Source organism: Cupressus sempervirens, chromosome 6 (assembly GCF_028749045.1).
Source record: "Cupressus sempervirens isolate cs-2001-9-10 chromosome 6, ASM2874904v1, whole genome shotgun sequence".
NCBI lineage: Eukaryota > Viridiplantae > Streptophyta > Pinopsida > Cupressales > Cupressaceae > Cupressus > Cupressus sempervirens.
The window spans coordinates 224671811-224690798 of record NC_143123.1 but is presented as its reverse complement, the minus strand read 5'-3'; the positions used below and the strand labels follow the sequence as shown (position 1 = coordinate 224690798).

Below are 18988 nucleotides of genomic sequence, written 5' to 3'. Positions count from 1 at the left end.
CCGTCTGAGACACCATGGCTAATGCATTCTTGGTTGGTATTTATCTTTATTATGTTCTTGGATCATTATGATAGATGATATACCTTATGATGGATGTATTTACTGGTATGTTTCTTACATTGATGATTTCTATATGTTAGATGATGATATCTTATGCTTTACTTTGTATGTTAGTAGGATGTTTTAGGAGTGACATTCCTACTATGATAATGCCGATGATCTCTTTGGTGCTTTGGAATGTTATGCACAGAGGGATGGCTAGGATCCGCGATGGTCTAATGATGCTATTTATGGTTGGGAGGAACCGTATACTTAGTTATTTATATTTGTGATATATGGTTATATTTTGTGATGGATGTTTGTATCTTTTGTGATGATGTATCATGTATGATATGTGATTTCATTTATGTTATTGCATCATGGATTAATATTGGATGATGATGTAGTTTATTTTCATGGATGTATATTCTTTTAAGCTTTTCATACCTTGTAACATGTACAGTGGATGATTGAGCCAAATTAAAATGTAATTACAGAAGGATACTTGTCTATTGTTTAAGAACATTGGATGTATCATTGTTATTTCATAAGGATGTGATGTTAGATGATTAGTTATGTTAGATGTAATTCAACTTTAAGAGATCCTTTAAGAATGTAATCTATTATGTTATGTTATGTGTACTTTTATTCGAATTGTTTCTATTGCTTCCGCAAGTGATGTGAATGGTTTATATTTCATGTTTTTAAAAAAAAATTGTTTGGTAAACTTAGTGAAATTCTTTAGATCCCTTGGTGGGGCATTACAAGAGAGATCTTCTAATTTACACTCTGACATCTTTGGAGATATGGATGTTTTAAAGTCTAATGTTCAAAAGCAAGAACAACTTCTTAAATAGAAGGCCCCTATTGTTACATAGGTTCAACCTTACAAACGATTAGAGGTTAGAGTGGAAGAGATCAATAAGAAAGATTTAGATAAGTGAAAGAAAAAGGCTATTGGGATACAAATAAATAAAACCCATCCTCCTAATAAACCCACTTCTTTTGTTATGTCAAACTTGATTTAGATTTGGAAAGAGATAAAAAGGAAAGGGAAGATCTAGTAGAGGAACTTAAGAAGGTAGAAAATGAAGCTCAAGAAACTGAGACTAGGAGAAAGATTAAATTCATTAAGTCAAACTCTACCCTAGCTATTTAGCTTGGCCAACCTTCACAAGTTGTTCCTATTATATCCATTGTTAGTCCTCTAATGATAGGCCAAATTTCTTCACAACTAGCCCCTATTTCAACTTCTATTACAACTGGCTAGATTCCCCTTGTTCAATAGACCCAATAGACTCATTTTCCTTTTCAAAGTCAACCTGCTAGAGCAAGTACTTCAAATTTTCCAATTTCCCAAAGGAGACCAGTTTATATGGAAAAATATAGATAGATTTCTTTCTTAGGTATCCCTAGCTTTCCTTATCTTATCTCAAATAACCTTAGGGACAAGGTCACAAAATTTGCTAGAAATAATGTCATTACTAGTGAAGAGCATCTCAGAAAGTACATTGATATGCTAAATGACTATGAGGTGGAACATGAAGATGTAGTGATGAAACATTTTGTTCATTCACTTATTGAGGATGCTAGAGATTGGTTTAGAAGATTTCCTGATGACAGTATCAAATCATGGAATGACCTTGAGACATTGTTCAAACAACAATATGGTGATAAGAATAATGCTGGTTTCATGCTAAATGACTTCAACAACATCAAGAAGAATCCCAATGAGTCGGCCTTTGATTTCAATGTCAGATTTCAAAAAGGTATGTATAAGTTATTCCAAGTGATGAGATTAAATGAAGATGTTTGTCTTACTACTTACTTCATTGCTTTTGATAGCAAGATGGATTATATTCTTAGAGACAAAGATCCAAAAACATTAAGGTATGCTTACACAATGGTTGTAAATATTGAAAATAATAGAAGAGCTATTGGTAAACTTGGGAAAAGGGATGACCCTAAGTTGTTTAATCCTAGGGGTAAGAAAGTTAATAAAAATTCTATTATAGGAAATAAAATTGAGGATGATACAATGGGGCAAGTTTTAAGTTTATTAAAGAAATTGAGTCCTCTAGCTTACCAGGAAAACAAACCAAACATTGTAGAGAAGGCTCCTTTCACCAATAATTTTAATAGGCAACCTAGAATGCAACCCCTTATACTACTCAATGGAAGGATGGTAAGCCAGTTCCTAATCTCACTCAAGAAAATAAGGACAAAGGACCACTAGATCCTTTGCAAATAAATTCTATAAATATGGCAAAAGATGTGCCTTGGTGTATACTTGTCAATCTCCCCATTCCCCTAATTTTTTTGTTGTGGCTCAATTCTTTTCTAAAAATTAGAAAGTAAAAAATGATGAAGAAATACAAGAAGAAAATCAAGAAGATGTGACATGTAATATGATTCATCTTTGTGATAGTGATGGAGAATCTAATATTAAGGAATATAAACATGATATTTCAAATCAAAGAGAATTGTATCATATATATCATCAACAAGTGTTTTCTGATAATGAAGATCGGTATGAAAATGTTATATGTAACACTTTCACTAAAATTGATCACGTAATTTTGATAAAACCTTCAAAAGAGAAAATTAATAGGATTACTTTAGAAATTATTGCATAGGTCCAAAGTACTTATAATCTAAGGAATAGAACTATAATTGGTGCCCTATGAAGCTAGTATGCATTTTTTTCAAGGATAGTACTACAAAGAGTACTAATGAAAATAAGAAGGATATTCCTAAGACTTCAAAGATCAAGGAAAATAAGAATAAGAAATGGGAACCAAAAAAGGGGTAACATTTTCATGAAGTTGAAGTCATCAAGCCAATTGTATCAGAGAAAGGATCAAAACCTGAGAGTGTTGAGTAGAAGGAATCATCTATTGTTCAAACTTCTATACCCATAGGTATTAATATTAAACCTACCAATTATGATCTAATTGATATGATTTCTATGTTGGCATAGATTACTGTTAAGGTTTCTTTATTAGAAATGCTTAGGATAAAATAACACAAGGATAAGGCTATTTCTTGGTTAGGAGGGATAAATAATAATAATGTTGGTACATAAAACCCAACAGTTGCACAACTCCCAGTCCTAACAAAAGAAAAAGAGGATAATGGTATCATTTCCCAAATACCCCAAATGTATTTAGATAATTCATCAGTTGCATATTTGCAAGACATTGACCCTTGTTTCCTTATCTTGGTCATAAAGGGTAGAACTTTAAAGAATTGTATGATTGACTCTGGTGCCTCAAACAATATAATTTCTTTTAAGGTTATGGAGGCTCTTGGTTTAGGAGTGGACACTAAGAAAGGTAGGTGTAGGGAAATGGATGCTAGAGAAGTACTTGACATAGGTGCTATTAATGCTTTACCTTTCAAACTTGCTACATATCTTAATGAAGAATTAACTATGTCAGTCCTCATAGTAGATATTCCCCCGCACTATGGGATGTTGCTCTCAAGGAAATGGAGTGCTACAATGGGAGGTAGTTTGTAGTGTGATTTTTCATACGCTACTTTCCAAGTAGGGGGAAAAGCTATAAAGGTAAATAGAGAGCCAAGAGTAACTTATATTTTTTAGGAAAATATTGACAAAGGTACAACTTGTTTCTAAGACATAGATGTGAATGGATTCAAATTTGAATTGATTATCCAAGAAGTTGAAAAATTGCCTACACTAATTGGACAAGAGGTCACATGCTATGTGGATTCTCCAAAATTGTGGAGCATGTATTTTGATGTAGCAAACTCAAAGGAAGGATCAAGAGCAAGAATTTTTTGTCTCCCTAGAGAAAAATACATTTAAGTATTCCTTCTCTCTTAATTTTTCATGTGCCAATAATGTTGCAGAATATGAGGCCTTATTGTTAGGATTAAAAGTTGCAGCAAGCCATGGAATTGAGAAAATACATGTCATAGGTGATTTTGAGTTGATTATGTCTTAGGTCAGAGGAGTGTATGTTTCAAAAAATAAAAGATTGTAACAATATAGGAATTTTTTCTGAGATATGATTGATTCATTTGATGCCTTTGGAATAATGTGAAAAGACAGGAGTAATAATAAAATGGCTGATTTATTGGCAAATGTGGACATAAAGCCTAATGGCATATCATTTGCTAGTGTATCTACTATGGAAGTGCAGAATAGGCCTTCAATCCTAGATAATGTACATAGTTGGCAAGCTTTAGAGGATGATAAGGACATCTTGAATTTTCTCCTTAATGAGAATAAATATCATGGATAGGAGCTTGATTGCAATTCTTAGGTAGAAACAATAGATGGAAAAGAGAAGATTTATGACCAAGAAATCTTATAGCTAAAGACCAACAAGGTACCCAAGGGATTGGTTGTATTGGAGAGCACTTTTAATAATCAGGATTGGGTGTGTTCAGATGCAAAAGATAAGAAACCATAGGAATTAGAAGAAATCAATTTGGGGATAGCTAATTCCCCAAAGAAGGTATACATTGGTAAGAACTTAACCCCTAAGATTAGGAAATCCTTGATAGGTTTGTTAAGAAAATTTAGACATATTTTTGCATGGTCTAATGATGATCTCAAGGCTTATAGGAAAGATTTGTTCCAACATGTTATACCCCTTAAGGAAGATGTAAAACCTCTCAGACAGAAGCAAAGACCTATAAATCCCACTCTAGCTCCTAAGATGCAAGAAGAATTATTGAAGCTTAGAGATGGAGCGATAATTAAGCCAATTAGGCATTCTTCATGGATGTCTAATTTGGTACTTTTCAAAAAGAAGAATGGTGACATTAGGCTTTGTGTTGATTTTAGGAATTTTAAAATTGCATCTTTAAAGGACAATTTTGGATTGCCTAACATGGAGGCCATATTACAACAAGTGACTATTTCAGACTTAATGTCTATGATGGATGGTTTTTTAGGATATAACTAAGTCCTTGTTGATGAAAAAGAATAGTTCAAGACAAATTTTACCACTCCATGGGGAACTTATGTGTATGTGAGAATGTCTTTTGGTCTCATAAGTGCAAGAGAAAATTTTCAGAGGGCTATGGATGTAGCTTTCAAAGAATATATTGAAAAATTTATGGTGGTTTATCAAGATGACTTGACTGCTTATTCTAAGAGAGCTAAAGACCACTGCAAGCATCTTGAATTTTTTTTTATCAAGGCTTTGGAATATTGTGTTTTTTTTAACCCTAAAAAATGTACTTTTGGGGTCACAAAAGGAAAGCTTCTAGGACATATAGTTTCAAAGGATGGGGTAAAAATTGACCTTGAAAGGGTAGAAGCAATTGATAAGGTGCTAAAGCCAAAAAGTATTAAAGGTGTACAATATTTCTTTGTACAAGTTAATTTCTTGAGGAGATTTCTGACTAACTTTGCTGAAGTTAGTAGGCTAATTTCAAAAATGCTCAAAAAAGGAGCTACAATCAGTTGGGAAGGTGAGCCTAATGTTGCTTTTCAATAAATAAAAAATGCTATTAAGAATTCTCTAGTCCTTAGGACCCCTAATTATGAAAATCCTATGCATATTTTCTCTTTTGCATATTTTCATACTATTGCAGCTGTTTTACTTTAGGAAAATAAAGATGGATTTGAAAAACCCATAGCATTCTTTAGTAAATCCTTGTAGCTTGAATAAATCAAATATGAAATAAATGAAAAGCAGGCATATGCCCTACTCAAATTTTTTAAGGCCTTTAGGTGTTACCTGGTAGGTGCTATTGTTATTGCTTGTGTGCCTAATGCAGTAGTAAAGGACATTTTCTCTCAACAAGAAGTATCTGGAAAAATATGTAGATGGATTAATAGAATCCAAGAATTTAACATAAATAGACAAATTACCAAATTAGTAAGAAGCTAGTTTAGCTAAGCTCATGGCATAGACCAATTTAGATGCCAATTAGATAAATATTGGAGATCAGAACCTCAGTTTTGGTATATGTGATATGGATTAGTGTGATTGGTACAAAGCTATGATATATTATTTGCAACATATACAATCTCCACCTCATCTAATAGATAATGAAAAGTGAACTATAAAATTGCATGTAGTTAGATATATTATAGTAAATGGAGATTTATGGTGGAGGAATTTTGAGGGTATGTTGCTAAAGTGCATTGATCAATAGAAATAAAAAAAGATATTGAATGGCATGCATTCAGGAGTATGTGGAGGGCATTATATGGCAAAGACTACTACCCATAAGATTATGAGAGCAGGCTTTTGGTGGCCTAGCTTGTATAAAGATGCTTAAATCCTAGTTAGAAAATTTGACTCATGCTAGAGGTTTGCAAGAAAATTAAGGTTTTCTGGGATTACACCCTTGAAGTTAGTTGAAGTCCAGGCACCCTTTCAGCAATGGGAAATGGATTTTATAGGTGAAATTTCACCTAGCTCTAGTAGTGGTTTTTCTTGGATACTAGTTGCAACTGATTATTTTACAAAATGGGTGGAGGCAATCCCCACTAGGAATTCTACTAGAAAGCTTGTAAATAATGTCTTACTAAATAATATTATCACAAGGTTTGAGTATCCTAAAAGAATAGTAACTATTAATGCTATGTGCTTCAATTCTAATGAATTCATTAATTTCTATGAAAATATGGTATCACTAGATCAGTCTCATCACCCTGTCATCCACAAGGGGATGGACAAGTAGAATCTACAAATAAGAGTTTGTTAAAGGTCATAAAGAGGAATTTGGATGACAAAAAAAAGGCTTGGGATTCAAAGTTTAAGTTAGCTATTTGGGCTGATAGAGTGATAGTAAAAAGAGAAATAGGTGTGTCATCTTTTGACCTTGTATATGAAATTCAAGCTAGAATGACCCAAAACAATCTGATGAGTTTCTATAACTATAGCTAGATCTATGATGATGATATTATTGATGATATGCATGAGAGGATAGATGAATTAGTTGGATTAGCTGAAACAAGGAAAGAAGCCTTTGTTAGGAATATGAAATTGTGATTACAGACAAAACATTTATATGACAAAAAGCTTAGTGATTAGAAAATTTGAATCTAATCAACTTGTCTTAATGTGGAATGCAAGATTAGAAGATAAAGGTAAACATGGGAAATTCAATCCCATTTGTCTTGGTCCTTATTTGGTTGATTTAGCTTGGGCTGAAGATTCATATTTCATTAAGGAATTATTAGGAAACTTTCTGGAATTGCCAATTCATGGAGAATTTTTGAAGAAATACTTCTCCTGAAGGTATTTATCTTCCATGAAAAATAGTTAGGTTTTGTATTTATGTAAATTTTTTGTAATTACCTATGTATATTTGTGTCCCCCTTGTATATATGTCATATAGTCTCTTAAGGTTGTTTTAGGATTATCAAGTGTGTGGTCTACTTAAACCAGAAATTCTAAATTCTTGAATGGATACAAGTTATCCATCGTCTGTAGACAAACCCACTGATAGCTCCTATTTTTTTTTTAGTTCAATTTGTAAAATTATGATGAAAATATTAAATTGGTTGTTAGGGTTACATATTTCTTGTTTTCATCTACAAAGGAAATCCTAGCATTTTTGCCCTAATTTAGTGATTTTAATTCTTGACCCAAGATGAGGTCTAGTACCCTAGAGTTTGATTTTCACTTCACATTGAAAAAATCTCCATGAAATTAGTTTACGCCCTAACACTAGGTTTTGAAATTTAGTGGGTTTTCATTTTTCTTTATACATCGTCTTCTACAATGTTATGACAAATAGGGTTAGCAAAGCATCATAATGAAGTGTTTTCAATGTCCCAATCATAAGATAAAGGTGTTGTCATTGTATTGTGAATGGTAATGTTTTTCTTTCTGATCTTACAATTTCCTTTGTATCGTAAGATCGTATCACAGTTTAAATGGCTTATGTTGCGGTAATCTTTGATGTTATGACAAGGCAGGTCATCATGGCATCAAGAAAAATGAAAAGGGGTGCTACAATATTACGTTGAACTAGCGGATATTGTAGGATCATTGAAGGAATAAGTGAATTATGCAATAATATGAAGTACCTACTATTGTAAGATCATAAAGATTTTAAAGGTAAACAAAGATGATTTTGCATTGGCAAATGGGTGTCTAGTTTCTAATTAGTCAAAATAGAGGTATGAATGCTAAATGTATGTTTTTTAGGATCAGTGGGGCTGTAAAGGAAATTTATATTGTTTTTATTTGGCATGTGGTTTCTTTAATCTTATGATAAATGGTTTATAATAAGATCTCAAGGTAATAAAAGATGTGTTCTGATGTTACACTAAAGCCATGGTCATAAGATCTCTCATGAAAATTATAAAGACTGCAATGCTATAATGCAAAGAGTTAACTGTTTGTCATGATATCATAGAGGCTTGAGAGATCACTAGAGATTTTATGAGATGGTAAAACTAACCACAATTGTAAGATTGTATGAAGAGAAAGGTCAAGCTGTGATGTTATGAAGTTATTTTTTGAGAGATTGTAAAAGGAGAAAAGGTTAGTGTTGATGCTACAGTAATGAAGGAGTCATAAGATCATAGAAGGGTTTTGCTACTATGTCTGACTAGTTGACAAGGGTTTTTATAACATTGAGAAACTAATTATTCAATTGTAAGATAATACAAGAGGTCTCTTCATTAGTCATGGCCATAGCATCATAATCACTATTCTAACATTAAGATGAAAAGTCACTTTTTTGAGCTAGAAATGACAATAAAGTTATTGACCAATAAGAATTAAGTGTGGTATAAAAAAGTGTATTACTAGATAGTAATGGCAACTCTCCATTGAGTTGATAGAATAAGTTAATAACATGTTTCAAGCATGTTAAAATTAATGCAAGGTGAACATAGATTCACATATATTAATTTGTAAAATTCTTCCTACTTCACAATCACAGTTTTCCATTTGCAGAGAGAGAGAATTTGAGCAGTTTTAAAATTTCCAATGCTTTCCAAATTGCTACTTTTAGAGCTTTTAAGGATAGAGAAATTTCCATATCTTGTATTTGCTTGTATAGTATCATGGTGTCTAACAAAGAAGTGGAAGAGATTCAAGCTTTAGACATGGCAGCCTCAGAGCCTTCAACCTCTAAGGGAGGTGAAACAAGATAGAAGAAATTGAATAGAGTTCTTGAAGAATGGATCAAGCTTCTTCCTTGTTCTTCAAATGCTAATTTTGTATGACCAAGCTTTCCTTGATCCATATGCCCTCTGCAAAGATGCTATATGCCTTGATGTTACAAGTTTAGAGCATTTTAGATGCTTTTATTACAATAGGGTAAAGAAGATTCCTATTCGGAACACATGGAAGAAGAATCTCACTAAATTGATATTTCCTAAGGTCTTCATAAATGTAGACCTGATGAAGGCCCTTTTTTGATGCTACAATCTAGTAATTAAATCTTTCAATAGGAGAGATGGAAATATCCTCTACACCCTAGACCAAGAATCACTCATTGAGGCCTTTGGATTGGATGGAGCTATGGGTTAGCTTGTAGATCTAAAGGATTTAAAGAGGAAATTTAAAGCAAACACTAAGGTATATGTTGGTATATGAATGCTAGAGCACAATCCCATGGATTTGAAGAAAGTGAGTGATTACCCTAAGAAGGTGGAAAAAATGATTCCACTAGACAAATTTAAGAATTATTTTGTTAAGAATGTATATGGTGTTCACAAGATGGTTGGGAAAGAAGGAACTAACATGGTTTATGGAGAAAAAATTATAATTGCAAGAGATGTACAAGATTCTTACCATGATGGGGAGTATGACTATGTCAATTACATTCTAGAGGTGATGAAGGAGAATATTGCCAGGTTTCAGAGAGGGGAGTAAAAAGACTTCACCTTCCATCATTATTCACTACTGATGCATTTGATTCTCTACAAGAATGTAGGATACATAAGCTCTAATTTTATTGATCAGGCTTCTGATGCAAATGGAGATCTACCAATGTAACTATGGACATAGGTATGGGATAGCACTTACCTCTTTTCTAACTTTGTCTCAATTTTCAATAATTTGAGTGTTGTAATTATGAGAATGTTAGATCTAAGATACTTTAGGGGTCATGATATTTTGAAAGGCCTTTTGAGACCAACTCTACTTCCTAAAGGCAAGAGACTTGACCAAAATTGGGGAGATATTTCCTTATTTCTCACTTTTTCTTTAATGAGAGTCTATGGTTGTCCTTAGCCACCCTATATATTGCTAAAGTTTATTCGTCCTAGGTTAGGAATAATTGAATTTATATGGAAATTGTTTATGGTAAATAGGGAATACCTAGGAACCAAAGTACATAGGGGAAGATTTTTATGTAGGTGTTTTAGGGTGGGACATTTTACAATCAGGAAAGAGGCCTTGGACCAAATCCACACTTATCTTCACCATTACAATTTGTCCACTGGCCCCTACAAAATGTATGACCATAATAAATAGATGAGGATCGCCCTTAAAGAAATGAGAAACTATGTATTCACTATAGAATTTCCCCACGAGGGTATCATTCCAAATATAGTTTCAGAAGGTGAGCTAACTGACAAGCTAGCTAAGCTAGATGATGTCCTAAGGGTGGAAATAGAATTGAAAAGAATAGATCCCCAATTCTTGGGTTTCTACATGGATATTCCCTATTCTAAGAGGATTAGGAAGATGGTCATGGACCATTCTAAAATCATGGCTAAGATGCCAAAGAGACCATTAGGAGAAGAACATAGGGTGTACCCTAATAGTCCTGAGCCTGATGTAACCCTTGAAGTAGAAGAATACAATGTTCATCAAACATCATGGATGGCAAAAGGAAATAAAAGATAGAAGATTGTCCACATCCCTACTCAGTTGAAACAGAGAACATTATATATTTTACTAGGGAATAGTTAGTACTTTTCTAACTTGAGACAAAATTACCTCCAAAACAAAGCAACAATAGTTAAGAATACCCTCACAGACTTGAAGTTGGTAGCAACTAGGCTAGATGATAGAATTATCCCAACCCAACATTTCCTTGAGGATGATGAATTCATTAAGTCCACTAAATTCAAAAGCTTCTTATACAAAATCAAACAAAGTGAACTGGTATTGAAGATGAAGCTAGGGGAGTCTGATGAGCAAAAGATGGAACTTGTGGAGAAGCTATAGGCCTATGACCCTAAGAGTGAAGTAATGACTCCAGAGGAGGCCAAGGATTTAACGTAAAGGAGTGGCATGTTATTGGTGCCCAGATGGGACTTGGAACAAGCATTTATGCTTGGCCAAATAAGGAGGCAAGAGAATGTCATTTCTTATGAGGCATTTGGTGCAGATAGACTACAAAGAGGATTTGGTTTTAACATTGGTACAAAGTCTCTTGCAGTCTGGAGTATGGATCCTTCCTCCAATAAACCAAATTTGATGGATGTATAAAGTACTAATCAGGGTAATATGATTGTATGGACTCTACAAAGCACCTCTGGCATAGATATTTCAAAGGCATTAAAACATTTTTCATTTATGAATGAAGCTAAGGTAGAACATATGGAGACAAGATTGATAAAATCCATACATGATTACATATATGTGAGGAAGCTCTATGAAGATTAGCTTAGAGGCAATCATATATACAAAGAAAGAATTATGGATTTCGAGGCAAAAGTTTGAGCATTGGAAAATGAAGTTACATCTCTTAGAGAGTAAATTACATAGGCAAAGCAAATAGTTGTTGCAAAACAAAGGGAGGAACATGAAGGACAACAATAGCCAGCTAGGGATACAACTAAGGCCCTAGTACAAATAGAGGATTTGGAAGAAGAGGAGGCATCAAAACCAAGAAGAATGAGCATTGATGCTCCATCTACTTAGAAGGGAGTTGATATAAGGACAGTTGTCCTTAAGAATATGATGAGCCATAGTATAGAAATGCTGAAAAGCATGTCACAATAGGCTCATGATTTTTATGTTTCTTTACAAAGTTCTAAGAAATTTTGCAATGAGGCACTATTATGGCTATCGCCCACATTTAATCTTTGGGGGCCATATATTCAATTTCTAGAGAGTCTAATTGTACTAATGGCCAAAAAGCTAGATATGCTTGATATAATAATTACAGTGAAGGAGGGTGTAGAAATAGTGAAAGAACTAATGGGTTTCTTCATTGGAAAATTGAAAACTATAAAAGGAAAGTTGAAGGTTTCATCTCTGGGAATACAACCTTGCATACCACCAATTTTGGATGTCGCTAGTATAGTGATAGATTAGAAAGATTGGGCTACTTCTTTTGACAATATTTTGACTCAAGAGGTTACAATATCAATTTTTGAAGACAATTTTGACATCACATATAATAAATTAATTCATTCTATATTTAAGGCTGAAATAGATTTAAATAAGTTTATTGTTGAATCCAAAGTGGTCATGGATGCTAGATGGATCATAGCCACTCAAAACTTGCAAGAAGTAAAAACTACAAAGTGGCCCACCAAAAGGATGATTTATATCTAAGAGGCATTAGGAGAAATTAAAGCTCTATCGGTAGGAAGTAGCTGAGATACTTTTTAAATAGGTTAGTAAAGGATAGGGAGGAGAAAAATCAAAGGCCTGATATAAATGTTCTTTTACTACCTCAACTACTTTTCTTTTTTTTGGTTGATATTTTGGAAAAATGATCTATATACCTTTTTGTTCCCTTCTTCCAAATTTTTGTTTCCATTAATATCTTGACATGTGTCCTTCTCTCATTTGTAGCTTGTTGCAATCCTATATATGGGTTTCCAAGATGAAGAGTAGAGGTTAATTGTCTATATAATTTTCTCATGTGTCATGTATTATTTTGCAGTCCATCCATTTGTTCTATATTTATTTGAATTAGTTCAATTACTTGCATACTTTGAATGCAAAAAGTGAATATTTGGTATCTATGTTTTGTCTCTGTGTCATATCATGAGTTTTATTAGTAGTTTTAATATCTAAATATGAAGGATTTATCCTTAATTATCATTATCTTTGATGTTTTGTTTCCTTTCTCACATATATGTAACCTTGGGATTGAATGAACAAGTTTCATTCAGTATAATGAAATTTGAATAGTTGTATATCTCTTGTTGATTGTTGCTAATTTAAAGAGTTAGGTAATTACTTTGTGTAATTTATAAGGTTTAGGGTTTGTGAAAAGGATGAGAATTAGTATGAAACTTAGAGTTTAATGTTGACACTTTTAACCACAAGTTGATTAAAAAGGTCCAAATCTGCTAATCTTTGACTCTATATCCCATTGGATAAGACATTGGTCCATTTAGAAATTTAGGAATTCATTGATGATTCACTTAATTGCAAAAAATTCATAACAACAAATCAATTTACTATTTAAAGTATCAAGAACTTAAGTGTCAATCACTTAGTTGCATCTAATTTTTGGTTATAGTTAGCTACTATTTTCAAAGAGTTTACCACCAAATTATAGAATAATATTAAGTATTTCTACTATAGGGAATAATCTTGGAAAAGAAGGAGAGAGTATCAAATTAACTAAATTAATTCCTTAGGTTTTTTTGTCTTGGCATTGCAAAGCCGAAAGTGAAGTGAGTCCTGATGACTCTGTTAATGCTGGCCCTAAACTAATATTTAGCCCTGCTGATTATAGGATTTAGATCATCCTTAGGCTTGTCCTTGTCATTGTTTCTTGCTATTAGGTTTTAAATCCACTTGATATGTTCCATACTAGAAAGAACTCCAAAAGGTGGAAGATTTGATAATTTTATACAAGATAAGGGTAAATATGAGTGGAAAATTGAAGACAAAGGCAAGACTAAATGGAAAGGTGGTAATTCTTACTTAGGAGGTAGTAGTTCTTATTCAGGAAAGGGTAATTCTTATTCTAAAGATGGTTTTTGTGGTAATTATTTTAGATGTGGCAAAGAAGGGCATAGATCCTTTGAGTGTAGATACTCTAGCGAGAATGAACATGGTCACATAAATGCTATGATTCAAGGAAACCTTGAGGATTCACCAAGTGGACCCAAGGTTGGAGAAAATATTATGGTAAGAAGAATTTTTTTTGATAAGGGAACTGATGAGGAACCTTTCCTAAGGAGGAGTGGTTTCAAGACTAGATATAAGAAAGCTAGAAAATGATGCAAAGTGATCATTGACAGTGGAAGTTCCAATAATTTTGCATCAGAGGAGTTGGTTACAAAGTTGTAGTTGTAGAGGCTAAAGCATCCTAAACCATACATGTTTCATGGATCAAGGATGAACATAAGTTGCTAGTAAGTGAACAATGTGTTGTGAAGTTCAAGATAGGAAATTAATTTGATGAAATTCTCTGTGATGTTTTAGATTAAGGTAAAAGAAAGTTTTGAAGGGACCAAACATTAAAGCACCACTAGATTTTACAAGGATCTAAAACCTAAAGTTTAAAACATCAAAAATATGTTTTTCAATGACCTAAAACCAAAAGTTTAAACCATAAAAGAAACTAGGTTTTATAAGGACCTAAAACCTAGAGTTTAAATAAGCTAGAATGTAAAAAGTAAAAACTAGAGAAACCACGTAAACTAGCAACCAATACACCTTCTCCTAACCAACACCTACAACAACTCTTTGATAATGTTCACCACCTATTTATCTACTTCTACAGTACTCTAGATTGTGTTAGCCAGAGTAAGAATAGGAGCCTCAAGAGCCTCAATAGCCTTTTTCCTTATGCTCTGCTTAGTTCTCTTACTAGGTCCTCTGAGACTCCCATCCTTGCATTACTAGGAGACATAATCTCCTCATTACTCATCTTACCCAGACTAGCCACTACATCACATAGACTAAAAGTGACCTAGTCCATTTTTTGACCACTTTTCTTAATTAAGTAATGAAACTTCTACTCATATTCTTTAAGCATTTAAGGGGTATTACCAATTTGCACTTCCATCCAAGCTCTCTTAGTGCATTCAACATCTAATTGTTTCTGCATAAATTTTCTTCTTGAGAGCCATTATTTCATTATAAAACCACGAATCACCTTGAAGGGAAGTCATCACTTTAGTGTGAAGAAAGGAAAGTTTTGCATCCTGAGAGTCATCCCTCTCGTCAACCACAACACTAGGCTCATAACCAACCACAGTAGTCACAATATTGATCTAGGTATTAGTATTAATATCTAGATTCTCCATCCTCTTCTTTATTATGGTTTTTGTCCTTACCAACAGGGCCTTTATCTTCAATATCCTTACTAGCATCCTCCTCCATTTTCTCTTCACTAGCATTACTCTTCATGTGAGAAGGGTGATCACTCTATTTTTCTTCATCCTCCCTGAGGGCTTCTGACCCAAAATTTGAATAAGTATTTCTATCCTTACTTCCCTCTACATTATCTTTACCAGTTCCTAGAGTAACTATCTAGGTTAGAACTAAGTTCCCCCATTTCTGTTTTCTCATCATTATCAAAATTCTTAGATTATGTGATCTCCTTTACATTTTTCTTAGTCCTCTCCCATTTGAAAACCTTTTTGCTATCACTAGTCCCTTCTTCAACCTTTATTCTCTTAGATTGGGGATCATTACCAAACCCTTTCCTCTTCTCCATAACTGAAGAGGGCTTTATAGCCTTACTTTTACAAAAGTTTTCAATAAGTAAAATTAAACCTTCATGAAGCATAGGATGAGATTATTTCTTCCTATGAACATATAGGCTTTGAAGTAGAGATTATTTTAGAAAAAATGGAAAGGAAATCATGTCTTTGTCCCTAAAATGATTTAGAAAAACAAAGTGAAATTTATGGACTCTCTTAGCTGTACCATCAAGAATAAAATACTCATGGATACATGATAGCATGTCCCTCTAGATAACCTTTATTTGTTTTAGTTCATAAAAGTCACCATTTTTCTCCAAGCTCTTCTCTTCCTCTTCCATCTTAAAAAATTTCTTAAAAGCCACATTGGAGATACTAGACTCTTTTATGAATTTAATCCCTTCCCTAGGAAGCCCTGTAATCTCAACAATAAATTCTTCAGTCAATTTCACCATGACCCCATGCAAAGTGACCCTATCTTCAAACCACTTTGTTTTCACTTAGGTTTGCACCCTTATCAAAAGCCTATGTGTGAGGACAACCTAGTGAAACATGGAAACAACCTCCAACCTGTGGGACTTGAACTATGAGGTTGAGTCTCCAGAGAAGGCTGGCTTCCTCTTACTATCAAGATGTACCTAACTACTCTTGGAAAGGAAAAGGGAGAAGGAGAACATGAAATAAAATCTACCTAATCTAATCTAAAGAGGTGATGCACCAAAATAGAGTTTTCATACCAATCTCTGCCCATTTATGCACTATTGAACTAGAATGAAACTAAGGATATACACATTCAGACTTGCTTTAATCAAATAACCACATACATATTAGAAAGCCAAGATGAATGACATAAGGAAGAGATATTCACTTATATTATCATTCATAGGCTAGGGAGATACAGTCATGCAGATTATAGATCTCTACAAAACACCAGTAAGAGGCAAAGAATTCTTGCACTTTCATACCAATGGCCGAAGGAGATAAGACAGAAATCATACAGTTCAGAGGCAAAGGGGATTTTACACTGAAGTTGTAGAGCAACAGCAAAGAAAATTCAGAGAAGGATCAACCTTGACAAAATTCACAAAAATTGCCTTTATAGTTCAGACATAACTGAGATTTTCCCTCCAAAACTATCCTGCAACCACCACCATCAAGTCTTGCAGGGAACAATCATGGAAATCTGAAGAAATCTGATCTTCTATGTCAAATAATGCCTTGAAGGGACAAAAATGGTGCCATTAAGTCACTCTGACTAGGTAGATAGATAGGTCAGGGTGGTAGAGTGTTCTTGTATGTTTCGCATTCATTTCTGGTAGCTGGAATTGATCATGAAGATCAAATTCGTGTAAAATCTTGGCTTTCCCCTATTTTTGGTTCATGAATCAGCATGATCAATAGGTCAACATAACCCTGGCACCGAGATGAACCATGTGGACCAATCAATTTACCTCATTTTGCCACCTCGCAGGTCTCCCCATGGTTGACCATGCCTTTTAACTAACTGTGCCATCTTTTCTAAACCCTGACTGCGACAGCTACAACATAACTACCACCCCCTTAACCATGCTGCCTCTATGTTAATACCCTAGTCGGGCCCACCAAGACACATGGCCTCCAACTTCTTTCTTGCATTTTTAAACTTCTTTGCACTTCCATAATGCGAGAAAGCACTGATCATTGATCTCCACGAGATCAACAATCGAGAAACTCCTTCGTGTACTGCACTTGTTCCTACCTTAGACCCATCACACCTAGCACCTCCTCAGTAATATGTACCATGCTTGGAAACACATGGTGGCCAAGTGGCAATCCATAGAGAAACTGGTCCTGTAGAGACACGAGGTGACTACTTGCTTTCCCACATTTTTAAATTTCCTCGCATCTTGATGATGTGAGAAAGTGTCAGCCCTTGATCTGCCTGCATCGGACGGTGAACATAACTTTTACTTTTTGATCCGTTGAGAACATTCACCATGACATCACCTAGGACATGCATTGCCAAACTACTTCCCCATAATATTTATATTACCTGCACCTTGATTTTGTGGGAAAGCCTCAGCCGTAAATCAGATCACATCAGATGGTGAGGACTTATCTAGTATCTTCTTGTGAGGAGGGCAGGCAAATGATGTCATCTGGGACACATGCCCTCCACCCATTTTGTCCATTTTTAGAAGGTTTGACAAAGCTCAAAATGCAAGGAAGCGGGCACCAATTGATCTACTAGCTCAGCCACCACCTATACAACCTGTGGCCCAGAGAAGGAACATAGACCCATCCTATTTTCCAAATTCTACCACAATGTTATTTTTCATTTGGGCGCTATGTCGCTAACAATGAGAAGAACCAATTTCCCGATAGCGCCATAGCACCCACCATGGATCTGTCAAAGTCCAACATCGGAGAAACAAAAGGAAAAGGAGGACCCACCAAGACATGTGGCGAAAAAAGGCTTTCCCGCATTATTTAAGGGTCGTGCATCTTCATAATGCTGGGAAGCGGGGAACCATAGATCATGGAAGATTCAACGATGAGGAACTAGTGGGCCCACAAAAATATAATAAGGAATAACATAAGGTTCAATCATTTAATTTTTTGATATTCCTAGGGGTGTTTAAAATAATATTAAACTGGGAAGTGACCGTTGGACAGGATGGGCATTTGAAATTTGAATTTTTGGCGGGAGACAAAAAATGGCAACACACTTTTTAAAGAAGGTATCTATAATGTGAGGTTTATACTCATGGAATCTCTCAATGTAGGTCATCATTTTTCCTTTCTACAAAATCTCTCAGGTAAAAGCATAGATCTGTGTCACCGTTTTTTATACAAAAACCTATTTTGGTCAAATCTCATTTCTCTATCAAAACTCAATTTTAAAAAAAAACTAAAAATTACCCTTTTATAGATTTCAAATTCAATATCATCGTTATATAAATTTTTGAGTGTTTTGATTAGTTATAATATGCTATAATCTAAAAATATTATAAGTCGATATTTCAACATTTCAGAAGATGCTCTCTCAAAAAATGAAAAAAAATAGTAAATCATATCAAAAAAATAAAAAAAATATATTTATCACTAGAGGAGAGAATCCTCTTCATGAATATGTAATTTTTTTTCAAGAAGGTATAGATTTGATAGGGAAGTTTTGACGGGAGGAAAAAAATGTTGGATTCTGACAAGGTCGAACTTGAATACTTATAACAAAAAAAATATACATCAAAAATAATTATTTATTTTTTTGTGCACTAGCTATACATGTCATCTATAAAATATTTTCAAATCATAACAAAAAAAGATGATTTGCACATACTTGTTTGACGGGAACTACATCCTATATTTTTTACAATTAAAAAAGGGAATTCAAAATAAAATAAAATGAATAAATTATTAGTCAAAAAAATAATTAAAATTATAGGC

The 18988-nt window shown here is 33.9% G+C and overlaps 1 pseudogene; it reads left to right on the top strand.

Moving 5' to 3' along the window:
* The first annotated feature begins 1555 nt into the window (after positions 1 to 1555).
* Positions 1556 to 18988, top strand: part of LOC149552087 (transmembrane 9 superfamily member 7 pseudogene) — a 65651-nt pseudogene continuing 48218 nt past the window's right edge.